Here is a 12083-nt window from a genome sequence, read left to right on the forward strand (position 1 = left end):
TGTTCATACTGTCTCTTTCAGGGTTCTGTGTTATACTGTTCATACTGTCTCTCTCAGGGTTCTGTGTTATACCGTTCATACAGTCTCTCTCAGGGTTCTGTGTTATATTGTTCATATTCACAACACATTTAAATATGCAGTAGGAGAGTGTCTTGCTATATTCAGTACGAATGTGTTTCTCTCATGCTTGGATGTTTGAGGGTCACACACACATTCGGGGTAGACAACTATAACAAAATCCCAGCCTGGTGCCAAGCGTTAAAAAAACTGCTTTGAGGAGTGAAACAATTAAAGCTCCTCAGGCTGCCGCCTAGACAAACAACATCCCACAACCTCTCCTAATTTCTGCATACTTTTACATTTCTCAGCTGCGGAGTTTTCAAACGGAACAGAAGCACTGGCCAGGTGCTTATGAATGTTGCTGGAGAGAAAAGCCCTGTAGTAGTGAAAGGGTGACAGCCTCCTCGCTGGCATGGCTGACAGAGGAGGACGAGCGCTGGCTTGTACGCGGCGTGGACGGCGATCGGGCAGAGGGCAAGTGGGCGCCAGTTGGGGAAGCTGACGCCCGTCTTCGTTGGCATGCAAGGCCAGGTACTCGCTTCTGTCCGGAGACAGCTGTAAACCAGCCGCCCATGGAGGAGCAATCAGGTTGGTGGCAACTTCTGCCGAATGCTGATAATGCTACAATCTGCGTTTTTTCTGGCAGGCTGGCAGACGGAACAAAGACCCGGAAGTGACAGCCGCTTTCCTCATGACAAACTCACGGTACAGAGAGATAAGTTAACGAAGAGTGGAGGAAGAAGATGGGAGGAGAGGGACAGAGGGAGGGCGAAGAAGATGGGAGGAGAGGGACAGAGGGAGGGGGAAGAAGATGGGAGGAGGGGGACAGAGGGAGGGGGAAGGAGACGGCGTGAAACAAATGGTGACCTTTCAGAAGATTAATTTGTTTACTAACAAATGTTCTCACTGTCATCACCTGCAACGTAGTGACCTTCATGTCGGCCCGTCGTTTTGTGGAGACGAAGCTGACTGGAGTCATCTGTTCATTTAGGCCTCTCCCATCACTCTCCACCACAGAGGAAGTCATAGACTACCAACCCAGTATAGACATGGGGCTGCTACAGCTCTGATCATAGACTACCAACCCAGTATAGACATGGGGCTGCTACAGCTCTGATCATAGACTACCAACCCAGTATAGACTATCAACCCAGTATAGACATGGGGCTGCTACAGCTCTGATCATAGACTACCAACCCAGTATAGACTACCAACCCAGTATAGACTACCAACCCAGTATAGACATGGGGCTGCTACAGCTCTGATCATAGACTACCAACCCAGTATTGACTACCAACCCAGTATAGACTACCAACCCAGTATAGACATGGGACTGCTACAGCTCTGATCATAGACTACCAACCCAGTATAGACATGGGGCTGCTACAGCTCTGATCATAGACTACCAACCCAGTATAGACATGGGGCTGCTACAGCTCTGATCATAGACTACCAACCCAGTATAGACATGGGGCTGCTACAGCTCTGATCATAGACTACCAACCCGGTATAGACTACCAACCCAGTATAGACTACCAGCCCAGTATAGACTACCAACCCAGTATAGACATGGGACTGCTACAGCTCTGATCATAGACTACCAACCCAGTATAGACTACCAACCCAGTATAGACATGGGGCTGCTACAGCTCTGATCATAGATTACCAACCCAGTATAGACTACCAACCCAGTATAGACTACCAACCCAGTATAGACATGGGGCTGCTGCAGCTCTGATCATAGACTACCAACCCAGTATAGACTACCAACCCAGTATAGACATGGGGCTGCTACAGCTCTGATCATAGACTACCAACCCAGTATAGACATGGGGCTACTACAGCTCTGATCATAGACTACCAACCCGGTATAGACTACCAACCCAGTATAGACTACCAGCCCAGTATAGACTACCAACCCAGTATAGACATGGGACTGCTACAGCTCTGATCATAGACTACCAACCCAGTATAGACATGGGGCTGCTACAGCTCTGATCATAGACTACCAACCCAGTATAGACATGGGGCTGCTACAGCTCTGATCATAGACTACCAACCCAGTATAGACATGGGGCTGCTGCAGCTCTTATCATAGACTACCAACCCAGTATAGACTACCAACCCAGTATAGACATGGGGCTGCTACAGCTCTGATCATAGACTACCAACCCAGTATAGACTACCAACCCAGTATAGACTACCAACCCAGTATAGACATGGGGCTGCTACAGCTCTGATCATAGACTACCAACCCAGTATAGACATGGGGCTGCTACAGCTCTGATCATAGACTTCCAACCCAGTATATACATGGGGCTGCTACAGCTCTGATCATAGACTACCAACCCAGTATAGACTACCAGCCCAGTATAGACTACCAACCCAGTATAGACTACCAGCTCAGTATAGACTACCAGCCCAGTATAGACTACCAGCCCAGTATAGGCATGGGGCTGCTACAGCTCTGGTAATGAGGCAGGTTGGGGAGAGGCAGTCCATCACTGTGTAATAACACTCCATTCATCTCCATTAGCTGTAATAATTTGTGTAATAATTTCTAATCAACTAGCCCCCGGAGGATGAATACAAGTCAGTATTGATGCGATACACTTAGCGGAGATGAAGAGGCAGAACGTCGATAGTCTGCAATGAAGAAATTCATAACGTCAAAGTAATAGGCGTGTGTGTGTGTCGTGTGTGTGTGTGTGTGTGTGTGTGTGTGTCGTGTGTGTGTGTGTGTGTGTGTGTGTGTGTCGTGTGTGTCGTGTGTGTGTGTGTGTCGTGTGTGTGTGTGTGTGTGTGTGTGTGTGTGTGTGTGTGTCATGTGTGTGTGTGTGTCGTGTGTGTTCTAATAACATGCCCAGAGGCTATACATAACCTAAACAATTACTCATGTGTAGCACAGACCACGCAAGTGTTCAAGTGCGGTCTCACTAAGATGGTTACGATAAATAATGTCATTTCAGACGCTGTATAATATATGGTGGATATTTGGCTTTGGTCCAGTCGTTTATTTTTATTGTCCAAATAAATAATGCCTGAATATAAAGTAATGACGTGATAAATCAGTTTGGTTCACCTTTTATTCCATCGGTATACGGAAGGACCATATTGTGTTGACGGAGGATATTTAGCAACTGTTTGGAATCAACATGCATTGTTCTCGCTGAAATACACGAGTTGCAGTGACTTGAGATTCATAACATATTATGTATGATATGTATTCATTGGTGGAACGAGTACTGAATTTGGCATACTGTAGTAAAAGTAAAGATAGTCATTTTCTATTAAGCTCAAGTAAAAGTGAAATACACCTAGTAAAATACTGCTTGAGTTAAAAGTCTAAAAGTACTTGGTTTTAAGTGTCCTTAAGTATCAAAAGTAAAAGTATAGACCATTTAAAATTCCATATATTAAGTGAACCAGACGGCACGGTTCTCTTGTTTAAAAAAATAGCACAGATAGCCAGGGGCTCACTCCAACACTCAGACATCATTTACAAACAAGGCATTTGTGTGTAATGAGTCCGCCAGATCAGAGGCAGTAGGGATGACTAGGGATGTTCTCTGTTTAGTGAGTCCACCAGATCAGAGGCAGTAGGGATGACCAGGGATGTTCTCTGTTTAGTGAGTCCACCAGATCAGAGGCAGTAGGGATGACTAGGGATGTTCTCTGTTTAGTGAGTTCGCCAGATCAGAGGCAGTAGGGATGACCAGGGATGTTCTCTGTTTAGTGAGTCCACCAGATCAGAGGCAGTAGGGATGACTAGGGATGTTCTCTGTTTAGTGAGTCTGCCAGATCAGAGGCAGTAGGGATGACCAGGGATGTTCTCTGTTTAGTGAGTCCACCAGATCAGAGGCAGTAGGGATGACTAGGGATGTTCTCTGTTTAGTGAGTCTGCCAGATCAGAGGCAGTAGGGATGACCAGTGATGTTCTGTTTAGTGAGTCTGTATTCATGTTCATTAATGGACATACAGTGCATTTAATACTTAATCTAATGTTCTGTAATGTTCTGATATTCTGTATGATATCAAGTGAGAATACAATACTAAAGTCCAATGTTAGTTATCTCTCATTTCACTGTGCTTCAGCAGTATAGCCAGTAGATGGCGATGTTGAATTTACTACAGTTACTGAGGTGGTGTGATGATCGTCAATCCTCTACAACCATCCTGAGGTAACGTCTTCAGACAAAATGCCATTATTAATTATCCAGACTCACAAATGATCAGCAAATATTATAATATGACTATAACTAGCTAAACTAGTTATCTTGAGATGAATGCACTAATTGTTGGTGGCTCTGGATAAGAGGGATTGCTAAATTAGAAAAATGTCATTTAGAGCACTACAACAGCAGTGATCTACTCCATGCAAATATTGGGCCAGTTTTTGACCATTTTGTCTTTTACATAACTAGAACGTAAGGACGGTTGTTGCTGCTTCCTTTTCTCAGCGAAGTCGGCATTTTCCCTCATTCAGTAATCTGACATGATGTCCAGTGTCACCACTGTAACGTCATTGGCTGGGCAGTGCGTCATTTGGGGTTTGTGGCTAGAGGTTTGTTTACGGTACGGACTACACTAAAGCGCATCCCAAACGATACCCTATATAGTGCACTACATTATGACCAGGACCCATAGACTCTGGTTAAAAGTAGCTGACTATATAGGGAATAGGGCCCATAGATTCTGGTCAAAAGTAGTGCACTATATAGGGAATAGGGCCCATAGATTCTGGTCAAAAGTAGTGCACTATATATAGGGAATAGGGTGTCATTTGCTACTCTCACCAGTGTCGATGCAATTCAACCACATGCCGACAGAGGGTGTAAGAATCCAATGTTCAGAATAACAGGAAGACGTGACGCATCCAGTCAGAAACGGTAGATACATTTCTGAGGACCTGAACTGACTGGATGTCTGACTGGATAAGTGAAGAGGATTTGAGGAAAAATCCATCTTTCCCGCTAAAGGAGAAGCATTGTTACGTAACAACTCCTTATGTAGGATGCATAGCCAAATGGAACATAACCCACACACCGTATCAATGTCCCCAAAACAGCTGCTTCTAAAAGTGTGACATAACACAAGTTCATTAAGATGCAATTGCTGAAGGGGTTGAACCCTCTTCGACTGGCAACACCAAACCAGGAAAAATAATTACAAGTCCTGGTTTGGTGTTGCCAGTTGAAGGGGATATTACATATCCTGGTTAAATTAAGACAGTGATCTGTTTATGCTAAGCTAAGCTAATAACATGCTGTCAGTAAACTGACCAGGATAAATTAAGACAGTGGTCTTTAACTTCACCTCTATATTTATTCACATGTTCTTTACACGTTGTCACTACATGGCAGGTACATTTCTAGCGTGACATGACAGTTACACTTGCTGTGCTCCAGGCAAAACTGTGGTTATGGAGCATTTATGCTATATAAAGCCTTTAAATGTAGACAGTTTAAAATTGGACAAAAGAACCAACAGTTCTCTCTGACCTGTTTGCAAACTGAAGGAAGTTCCTTCACTTTCCTTCTATCTCATGAATATCCCTAACCTAACCTATAGGTCTACATCGCCATTACTTCTCAGCTTAGAAGAGTCTATGACTGTCTATGACTAGATGTGACTGTAGTGGCTCTCTCTCATTCATTAGGATCTCCGATTGTCTATGACTAGATGAGACTGTAGCATCTCTCCCGTTCATTAGGATCTCTGACTCTCTTCAAGGGGCTTTATTGGCATGGGAAACATGTGTTGCCAAAGCAAGTGAGGTAGATAATATACAAAAGTGAAATAAACAAAAACAGTAAACAATTCACATACAGAAGTTTCAAAACAATAAAGACATTACAAATGACATTACAAATTAAATTACAAAGACATTACAAATTACACACACAAATATATATATATATGTTACGAATTCCTTTTGGCCCGACAGTCTAGGGGGGGATGGTAATGAGACGCGTAACATAACTCATGCAAATTATAATTGTGACAAAGTAAAAGTGTGAACGTAATAACCAGGACAACTGAAATCTACCGTCAAACTCAAGGTTTATTTGATAAACACACGGTAATGGGGGGAGCAGGAAAAGGGGCTGAGCTGGACCCAAGGAAAGAAACAAATATGCAAAAACACCCCTCAGCTAGACTAGCCTACTTCAATACAGCTAACTAACCAAAAACACCCCTCAGCTAGACTAGCCTACTTCAATACAGCTAACTAACTAAAAACACCCCTCAGCTAGACTAGCCTACTTCAATACAGCTAACTAACTAACCAAAAACACCCCTCAGCTAGACTAGCCTACTTCAATACAGCTAACTAACCAAAAACACCCCTCAGCTAGACTAGCCTACTTTAACAGCTAACTAACCAAACACACCCCTAAGCTAGACTAGCCTACTACTATACAACCAAAAACACCCCTAAGCTAGACTAGCCTACTACTATACAACCAAAAACACCCCTAAGCTAGACTAGCCTACTTTAACAACAGCTAACTAACCAAAAATACAGTGGGTGGTCCGCCCAGTTCTAACTAGTGTTTTTAACAAAGTTTACCTACGGGTAGTGTATGCCCATGGGCGACTTGTCTTGGTTCCCCCTTTTCCCACCAGCAACAAACAAACACCGTAACCAAAACAATACTCACAGGAGATGACAAAGTGATTTGGAGGTGCTCAAACAAAAGAGAGGTTTAGGACACAACGAGAGAGTGAAACACAGAGATCTACATACATGGCATTTACTAAGAGATTGAGCTACTGAAATCTATGAAGAACAGAGATCTACCAACATGGCATTTACAAAGAGATTGAGCTCCTGAAATCTACAAAGAACAGAGATCTACAAACATGGCATTTACAAGAGATTGAGCTCTAGAGCAAACAAATGATGGGGTTTTTAAACCATGGAGAAGGAACTGTGATAGGGTAGGAAACAGCAGGAGGTGTGTCTTCTGATTGATGGGTTGATTGTTGACTGATTGGGGAGTGATGATTTTCACCTGTGAGGGGAGACGGAGAGAAAAGAAACACACACAGGATACACACACACACACACAGGATAATGGTATCCGTAACAATATATATATTATATATATATATATATATATATATATATATATATATATACAGTGTTGTAACAATGTACTCTCTGACTAGATGACTGTAGCATCTCTCCCAGGATAAGGGTCTCTGTCTCTCTATGACTAGATGTGACTGTAGCATCTCTCCCATTCATTAGGATCTCTGACTCTCTATGACTAGATGTGACTGTAGCGTTTCTCAAAAAAAAAGCTTTTTAAATTTAACATTTATTTAACTAGGCAAGTCAGTTAAGAACAAATTCTTATTTACAATGACGGCCTACCGAGGAACAGTGGGTTAACTGCCTTGTTCAAGGGCAGAACAACAGATTTTTGCCTTGTCAGCTCGGGGATTCTATCCAGCAACTTTTTGGCTACTAGCCCAATGCTCTAACCACTAGGCTACCTGCCGCCCCAGCAGCTCTCCTGTTCATTAGGATCTCTGACTGTCTATGAATGTAACATCTCTCCCGTTCAGATGTGACTGTAGCATCTCTCCCGTTCATTATGATTTCTGAATGTAGCATCTCTCCTGTTCATTAGGATCTCTGACTGCGATTGTTCCATCTCTCTCGTTCATTAGGAACTCTATGACTAGTAAGTGACTGTAGCATCTCTCCCATTCATTCGGATCTCTGACTGTCTATGACTAGTATCTGACTATAGCATCTCTACGGTTCATAGGGATTTGCCGCAACAAATTTGTGGTTGCCATAAAGTATTCCCTCATAACTTCCATAAACATGTCTAGAGTTACCAGGATAACATGAGTGCCTTAGTCGTTTGAAGGTCTGGAGATAAGCTGGTGCCCAGTTGGAAAGCAGCAGTCACGACGTCAAAACGAGCGTTCGAAGTAAAACTATGATGGAACGTGTAGACAAACTGGGTCCATCCACACAACCAAAGTTACCAGCTATATAGAGACAGAGCTCAATCAATCATTCATAGACCCCCTGTGTTGTAGATTTCACCCCCAAACCATTGTTCATTATTAAAGAAGAGTAGTGGTAGGATGTTTCATGGGTAGCCATTTTGGCACATTGTGTTGTACCCAAAAGGCTCAGATTTTCTGTTTCATTTACGCGGGCCAGAACCCATGCCTCACTGGACCATGGCTCCAGCAGACCTGCTCTCACAGTGGACCGACCAAAGTCGATCAACTGGTACTTTTCAGCTATATACCAATGGCTAACTGTGGACTTTAACACCTTCTCACAAAGCAACTGTTTGGATGATGCAGAGGTTGTTGATTCTGCTCTTCACAAGTCCTCACTGTCAACCCTAGCTATGGAAACGCAAGGGTGCACACACTAGTGTAACACAAGGGTGCACACACTAGTGTAACACAAGGGTGCATACACTAGTGTAACACAAGGGTGCATACACTAGTGTAACACAAGGGTGCATACACTAGTGTAACACAAGGGTGCATACACTAGTGTAACACAAGGGTGCATACACTAGTGTAACACAAGGGTGTATACACTAGTGTAACACAAGGGTGCATACACTAGTGTAACACAAGGGTGTATACACTAGTGTAACACAAGGGTGTATACACTAGTGTAACACAAGGGTGTATACACTAGTATAACACTGGTGTTACAGTGGTAAAGCAGCATGATAATATACATCTCTACTGATGATGTAGTCAAGACCATCTACGTGTGTACCTGCTCTTAGGGGTTGAAGGCTCAGCCTGGTAATGAGGTGAAGTGTGACGCTGAATGAATACAAGTAGAGACCGTCTGAGACGAGAGTCATCAGAAACACAAAGGTCAAAAAGACATCACAACAACGTAAGACATTAACAACAATGAGTCAGCAATCATTTCATAGGGTACATGTCTGTGAGAATGTCTGTGACTGCTAGTGGCAGGTAGCCTAGGGGTTGGGCGAGTAACCAAAAGGTTGCTGGTTTGAATCCCCGAGCAGACTAGTTGAAATCTGTTGATGTGCTCTTGAGCAATGCACTTAACCCTAATTGATCCTGTAAGTGGCTCTGGATAAGAACGTCTCCTAAATGACTGAAATGTAAACACTAGTAGAAATAAGTATAGACCTAACTATCTGAATAAGATACGGTGATGTCTTTCCCATTCTGGCCTGCTGAGACATTGACTGGCCTGGGACATATGCATCTCAACATAAGACTTTTGAGGTCTGAAAAATCTGACAGAATTTTTGAAGTGTAATAAACTAACCGAAGGCATGTCAATCTGGACCTAAATCGCCACCCTTAAGCCCATTGTGTGTCAGTGGGTGGTGGTTCCTGAAGTGACAGCAGGTTCTCCTTGCCCCACGGGCGTCTGAACAAAGCCCGTCTTCATATCGCAGTGGCCGGAGCTGTGATTCTCACAAACGGCATGGTTTATATGAGCCGTTACCTAGCAATGGTGAAACATGGAGAGAGAAACAGCTCGCGTTGGGCTGCAAGCCTGTAATTAGTGGTAATGTTCATGTCTGCAGCCCAGAGGAGCGTCAGATTACTCACCAACCAGGGCCCGGCTATCCCCGAACTAACAGAGGAACTATCCAAGACAGTTTCTTCTCTCTCTCTGGGGTAGCTCCACTTGTCATAGTAGTCTTTTAGAGGTCAGTGTAGGGATACAATGGAGGTTTCAGTGCACCAATGGATTCAGTGCCCAAAGCAAAGTGGTTAGAACAGGGTTCTCCAACCTTTTCTAGCATGAGAGTTACTTTAAAAAAAATGAAACAATGTCACAAGATACAATTTTATTTCTAGCTTTCAAATAGGCCCATTCTCCTCCGCTGCAACTCTTCCCCAGGTCCTTAGTGAAAGTAGTGCAGTTTTTTCTGTCAATATACCTGCTCCCAAATGTTGTTTTATATTTTCCCAAATAGTCCCGTTTTATTTTTCCTGGTTTTATATGTTTTTTGTTTTTCCACTCTTAAAATTATTACTTTTTAATTAACTGTAATAACCTCCACCCAGCACAGCCTGAAGAGGACTGGCCACCCCTCAGAGCCTGGTTCCTCTAGGTTAATAACCTCCACTCAGCACAGCCTGAAGAGGACTGGCCACCCCTCAGAGCCTGGTTCCTCTCTAGGTTTATAACCTCCACTCGACACAGCCTGAAGAGGACTGGCCACCCCTCAGAGCCTGGTTCCTCTAGGTTAATAACCTCCACTCAGCACAGCCTGAAGAGGACTGGCCACCCCTCAGAGCCTGGTTCCTCTCTAGGTTTATAACCTCCACTCGACACAGCCTGAAGAGGACTGGCCACCCCTCAGAGCCTGGTTCCTCTCTAGGTTTATAACCTCCACCCGGCACAGCCTGAAGAGGACTGGCCACCCCTCAGAGCCTGGTTCCTCTCTAGGTTTATAACCTCCACTCGACACAGCCTGAAGAGGACTGGCCACCCCTCAGAGCCTGGTTCCTCTCTAGGTTTATAACCTCCACTCGACACAGCCTGAAGAGGACTGGCCACCCCTCAGAGCCTGGTTCCTCTCTAGGTTTATAACCTCCACCCGGCACAGCCTGAAGAGGACTGGCCACCTCTCAGAGCCTGGTTCCTCTCTAGGTTTATAATCTCCACTCAGCACAGCCTGAAGAGGACTGGCCACCCCTCAGAGCCTGGGTCCTCTCTAGGTTTATAACCTCCACCCAGCACAGCCTGAAGAGGACTGGCCACCCCTCAGAGCCTGGTTCCTCTAGGTTTATAACCTCCACCCGGCACAGCCTGAAGAGGACTGGCCACCCCTCAGAGCCTGGTTCCTCTCTAGGTTTATAACCTGCACCCGGCACAGCCTGAAGAGGACTGGCCACCCCTCAGAGCCTGGTTCCTCTCTAGGTTTATAACCTCCACTCGACACAGCCTGAAGAGGACTGGCCACCCCTCAGAGCCTGGTTCCTCTCTAGGTTTATAACCTCCACTCGACACAGCCTGAAGAGGACTGGCCACCCCTCAGAGCCTGGTTCCTCTCTAGGTTTATAACCTCCACCCGGCACAGCCTGAAGAGGACTGGCCACCCCTCAGAGCCTGGGTCCTCTCTAGGTTTATAACCTCCACCCAGCACAGCCTGAAGAGGACTGGCCACCCCTCAGAGCCTGGTTCCTCTAGGTTTATAACCTCCACCCGGCACAGCCTGAAGAGGACTGGCCACCCCTCAGAGCCTGGTTCCTCTCTAGGTTTATAACCTGCACCCGGCACAGCCTGAAGAGGACTGGCCACCCCTCGGAGCCTGGTTCCTCTCTAGGTTTATAACCTCCACCCGGCACAGCCTGAAGAGGACTGGCCACCCCTCGGAGCCTGGTTCCTCTCTAGGTTTATAACCTCCACCCGGCACAGCCTGAAGAGGACTGGCCACCCCTCGGAGCCTGGTTCCTCTCTAGGTTTATAACCTCCACCCGGCACAGCCTGAAGAGGACTGGCCACCCCTCGGAGCCTGGTTCCTCTCTAGGTTTATAACCTCCACCCGGCACAGCCTGAAGAGGACTGGCCACCCCTCGGAGCCTGGTTCCTCTCTAGGTTTATAACCTCCACCCGGCACAGCCTGAAGAGGACTGGCCACCCCTCGGAGCCTGGTTCCTCTCTATGTTTATAACCTCCACCCGGCACAGCCTGAAGAGGACTGGCCACCCCTCAGAGCCTGGTTCCTCTCTAGGTTTATAACCTCCACCCGGCACAGCCTGAAGAGGACTGGCCACCCCTCGGAGCCTGGTTCCTCTCTAGGTTTATAACCTCCACCCGGCACAGCCTGAAGAGGACTGGCCACCCCTCGGAGCCTGGTTCCTCTCTAGGTTTATAACCTCCACCCGGCACAGCCTGAAGAGGACTGGCCACCCCTCGGAGCCTGGTTCCTCTCTAGGTTTATAACCTCCACCCGGCACAGCCTGAAGAGGACTGGCCACCCCTCAGAGCCTGGTTCCTCTCTATGTTTATAACCTCCACCCGGCAC

This window comes from Oncorhynchus mykiss, chromosome 6, assembly GCF_013265735.2.
Source record: "Oncorhynchus mykiss isolate Arlee chromosome 6, USDA_OmykA_1.1, whole genome shotgun sequence".
Taxonomy (NCBI): domain Eukaryota; kingdom Metazoa; phylum Chordata; class Actinopteri; order Salmoniformes; family Salmonidae; genus Oncorhynchus; species Oncorhynchus mykiss.